Raw genomic sequence first — 5320 nt, forward strand, 5'->3', positions numbered from 1 at the left:
AGGAGCCTAGGAGCGTCACAACTGCACGCCACGGGACCCTGACCAAACGTCGCTCCTGGACGATTATGGAATGAGAGTGTGTTGTTCAAACGGGATCGAAAGATAATCTTTCTGTCTCCATTGACTTCAATACATACTTTTTCCGAAATAAGGTCCCAGGGAGCTCCCCCGGAAAGGGGGACTTCGCCTATAGAGTTGTAGTAAGTAGATAGAGTTCGCTATGATTGAGGTTTCGTTTATGCATAGGGTAGATTATTTTAATTGCATTTCCTTTTTTTTGTGTGTATTTTTTACATTTTGGATTTGCTTGGCGAGCTACTTATTGAGGGCTTACGAGCTAGCTCGCGATCGACGTGTTGGAGGCCCGTGGTCGCAGTGTTGCCAACTTGGCGACTTTGTCGTTAAATTCGGAAGCTTTCCAAACCCTCCGGCTACTTATTTTTGTCAAAAGCGACTAACGACTAATCTAACGACTTGTAATGCTGTTATTAGGGACTTTTCTGGTTTTTGGAGACTCACGTATTGTTCAGCAGTTAACGAGCCGCGGGAGCTGCCGTGAACCCCTCTGCCCTCACAGGCGCTAGTTGCCTCCCGCAGCAGCTCAGCTGCAGTCAGAGCAGAGAGGAGAAAGCCACACCCTCCCGAGTCGAGACTGTAAATGAATTGCTCATGCGTCAAGCCGTCCTGGTTTTGAGCGGGATTTAAAGGTAAATTGTAAATGTTTCTGAACTGTCACACTATAATAAATAACTGCCTTTGCTTTGCATTGACTCACACAGCCTCAGTCACTTAATCACCTCGTCCACTGTGTGTGTGTGCCTCTCTGTGACAAGCTAAACATTCACGTAGGTCATCGTGCCACAGTCTAAACTGTATTCACAAAAGTACAGAAAGGAGTGGGAATCAAACCCTGAGTTTAAAGGATGGTTGAAGCCATTTATCGGAGATGACACACGGGCATACTGCCTTTATTGTAAGGGAGATTTCTACTAAAAACTATTAAAACTATTTCTACTTTCTACTTTGTCTAATAGAGACATTTCTGATCTACTGTCGTCTGGATTTACTCTTTAGGTTTAAGTTTTGATCCTTGAAGGGGGTGGACATTTTTTTTTACCGCCATTAAATGATATGCAAATTAGGCGATGACGTCATTTAGGAACTTCTGGTGACTTTTCGGACAGCCAATAGCTACTTTCCTTACTATGGAGTTGGCAATACTTCCTGGTCGAGATGCAAAAACCGCATACGTCAAGCTTACGTCGGAGGGAGGCGAGATTAACCTGAGCTAACAGTTAAAGGCGAGTACGGCAAATAAAAGTTGTAACAAGCAGTATCGCTGAGCAAAGTGACTAGAACGTAACCACACACTTGTAAAAAAAAAACACACTTTATAAAATCAGGCAACACTAACAAGGCTTTGTGTGATTCTGTTTATTTGTACCTTACTTTGACCATCTGTTCGCTGTTATTGATCATTGTGGAGAGCAGGCAGGCGTTTTGTTTTGCAATATAGCAGCTATCGGATGGAATCAATAGGCTGCACAGGTTGTCATGACTCATGTCCGACTATCACAAGTAGAATCATAATGAAAAATAGGCCGGTAAAATGTGCCTGTAGAAAGTGGCTTATGCCACAATCGGATAGCAACAACAAGTAGTCAAGATAGTCAGTTTAGCCTTATTGTCTGAATCTTTCAAAGTTAATTTCCCTACATGTCCCATTGCATGTCTACTGGGTCTCAAGCCAGATGGCATTCCTGCAAGGACTACCGATCGGCTCTGGACATTGGGATGTTTAGCCACAAAAAGACTCATCCTATTAAACTGGAAGGAACGCAAACCAGCCTGCTTTACTAGGGACTCATGGCTGAGGGAGTATCTGGACCTACTGAACATGGAGCGTGCAGCTTCTCTGCTGGGGGATTTTGAGGGGAGACAGGAGGATTGCGGTTCACTGTCCGCAGCTCTCCTATCTAACCCTGTCAATATGGCATCTCCTGTGTAATGTATAATGTATTGTGTATGTAATGTCCTGTGTATGTCACATTCAGCTGTCTTAGGAAGTCATCCTTGCATCCACCAAATGGCGCTGAAACACGTTAATAAACAATGAACCGCGGCACTCTGGAGAAAGGTATAAGGTTGGAGAAGTCGTTATTTAATTGAATCTGACTTCGTATATGATTAAAAGCAACACGATCATCGACCCAACGCAGTCCCCCTTTTTTTTTTTTGTCTCGCCGTTGGGCAGAAAATCAGCGACGTAAATTGTGACGTCATGACGCAGCAGCGGCAGCACCAGTCGGGCCCTGGGCGGTGTGAACAAAACGGGGGCTGAAAAGAAAAACCAGTTCCGAACCTGAAAAGCTCGAGCACGGAGCTAGAACAGGAACTGCGTTGGTGTGAAAGGGACAATACAGTATCACAAAAATGTGACAGGGATAAAAATGTATTTGTCACAGCTAGCCAGTATTTGTTACTGTTAAATTTGCACTTATGTTGCATTCATGTGTTTTAAAAAATGCTTAAATTAAAAGCTAATACAAACCACATGTGGCTTAAAGGAGCCTCATCTGAGATTGTGTGACTGATGAAGTATGTGACCTGAAGACAGATGTTTGTTTTGCGAAAGTCAAATTCAGCTTTATTGTCAAAAATTCTACATGTGTTATACATCCAGAAATATCTAAATATCGTTTCCCACAGTGTGACATGTATACATAAAACAAAACAAAAAGGGCCTAGATAAACGTGATATACATTAAACAAAACAAAAAGGGCCTAGATAACCGGGGTATACAGTTTAAAATGTTAATATATTTAATTTAAAGGGTTCAAAGTACAGTTTCAGTGCAAGTCAGTTGAAACGATCTTAAGTTGGCGTGACGTTGAAGTCGTGCGACCCTGCTGCTGTACTGGCTTGTAGTTCGTTTATAGCATAACGTTAGCATTTCGCTTTTGGCGACTTGATTTATGATTCAGAAATTATAAAAGTAGGGTTGACATGTGGAGATTATCCGGCTGAACAAAACGTGATCCCTCTCTTAAATGTGTGTCAACCACAGACCTTATTTCGAGCTATTTTCCAAAATCCTATGGAGAATTTGCATTGGTTTTTCAAGAAGGAACCGGAAGAAGTTTACTTCCGGGTTTTACGACGCGTCACTGCGGTTCTCTATAAGGTTATTAGTAACACATGTGCTCTCATTATTCTGCCAGCTGTGAAAAGGCCTAATTAGCCAGGACATATACTTTAATATGATGGTTTAGAACAGTTATTGACAGTGTTTTTTGCAGCAGGTTGACTATGGATGATTCACAGGTTGGGACTTTGTGTGGAAAGAGAGGTGGCACATGAGAAGGAGGAAGTTAGTATTTTAATGAACAATAAATTAGAAAGGTTTTATTCGTAGTTAAAGTTAAATGTGACAGCTGTAGATAAAAATAAATGACCTATTTTTTTTTTGCATTTTATCTTAGCTAACGTTAGCATAATGTTAGCTAAGATAAAATAAGCCTCTTGAATTTTGTTAGCTAGCATTATCATTACTCAAACTATTTGCTAACAGCGAGACACTTTAACTACGCTAACGTTAATGGCTACTTTGCAAGTTTAGCTCGTTTTCTTGAATGAGCATTATTGTAATATTGTTACGTCAAGCACAGAATTATACATAATTTATTACACTATAGCAATAAGCTGCTTTGGTTTCTGACATTTTGCATGCTAGCTCACATTTAAATCAAACAGGGCCATCTTCTAATCTTTGAGCAACACTTGTGCGCTCCAAACTCTGCCAGCTATAAAAGAGCTCTTATAAACCAGGAAACACACATATAATTGAATATGTGTTCTCAAACAGTTATTGACAGTGTTCTTTTTTGTTGTTGTTGTAGCAGGTTGACTCTGGATGACTTGCAGGTTGGGAATTTGTACGGAGAAAGAGAGGCAGCATACAGGAGGAGGTTAGTATTTGAATAGACAACAAATTAGAACGGATTTGTTAGTAGTTAAAGGGTAAATATTAGCTGTTAGCAACAATAAATGACCTCCTATCATTTTATCTTAGCAAATAGTAACATGAAGTTAGCTTTAAAAACAGCCTCTGGAGTTTTTGGCAGCTAGTGTTTACATTTGTCTTTAAACCTGGAACTCATTAACAATGCTAACATTAATGGCTACCTTGCTAGATTAGCTAGTTAGCTCGGGTTAGCATTATTGTAAACTTCAAAGATTACGGCTATACCAATTGGCTGCTGGTTTCTGAGATTTGCATGCTCGCTTACACTTGATTATAGGGCCCTGTTACATTTTAAAGCAACACCTGTGTACTCTGCCAACTGTGAAATAAGAAGAATTAGCCAGGACATAAGTCTACTTTTTTTGTTGTTGTGTGGACTCAAATAGTTATTGAAAGTGGTTTTATTTTTTTGCAGCAGGTTGGCTCTGGATTACTCACAGGTTGGGAATTCATACGGAGAAAAAGAGGAAGCACACGAGAGGGAGGAGGTTAGTATTTGTATTAACAATAAATGTGAATGGTTTTGAGTAGTTAAAGTGTAAATGTTACGGCTGTAGGTAAAAATAAATGACCTTCCAGCATTGTATCTTAACATGAATTTGGCTTTACAAACAGCCACTTACATTTTGGTAGCTAGCATTATCATTACTATGTGCTACACATTAACTATGCTAACGGTAATGGCTACTTTGCTAGTTAGCATTATTCTAATCTTTGCTACTCTACCTAATTTTGCAGTGTTGCCATTGACCACGAAATTGAAGAAGAGACAGCTAGAGTTACAGGTAGGGAACAACTCACTCCATTTCTGCATCTGTCAGCTGATTAGAATGAATGAAATTACACTTTGTAAGTTTCTGTTTTATGTATGTTCACCACACAGTTTATGTTGTTCATCAATGTTATTAAGCTTAATAACAGATATATTACATTGAATTAGGTTTATGTGATGTAAAATGTAGTTTTACGAAGTAAAAACCGTGTCCTTAAATTAATTTGGCTGTAGACTATATTTTATTTTATCCTCGTAGGCAAATTAAGAGTCATTGATCTGACTTTTGCTGAGTCTCTATCTATTTCTCCACATGAATGACTTGACCTGATACTGTAAGAAATAAAATCAATGTTTATATGACGTAATTTAAAGCTGTTTATTCTGAAAACCGGAATTTGAATGCAATCTTTTAATTTAGAACTGTTTTTTAATTCTGAAAACCGGAAGTTCACACAACGACTTCCGGTTTTGCGAGTAAATATTGTAAGCTTCAATTTAAGGTTAGCATTAGCATATGGCT

At 39.4% G+C, this 5320-nt stretch overlaps 1 long non-coding RNA gene across 1 annotated transcript; it reads left to right on the forward strand.

Moving 5' to 3' along the window:
* Nucleotides 1-3751: 3751 nt before the first annotated feature.
* Nucleotides 3752-4823, forward strand: LOC307025858. The gene is made up of 3 exons (XR_013804291.1): nt 3752-3969; nt 4441-4513; nt 4764-4823. It is a non-coding gene; the product is annotated as an uncharacterized lncRNA (long non-coding RNA).
* The last annotated feature ends 497 nt before the right edge of the window (nt 4824-5320 follow it).

The sequence above is a fragment of the Notothenia rossii genome, assembly GCF_949606895.1.
Source record: "Notothenia rossii genome assembly, chromosome: 2".
NCBI classification, from domain to species: Eukaryota; Metazoa; Chordata; class Actinopteri; order Perciformes; family Nototheniidae; genus Notothenia; species Notothenia rossii.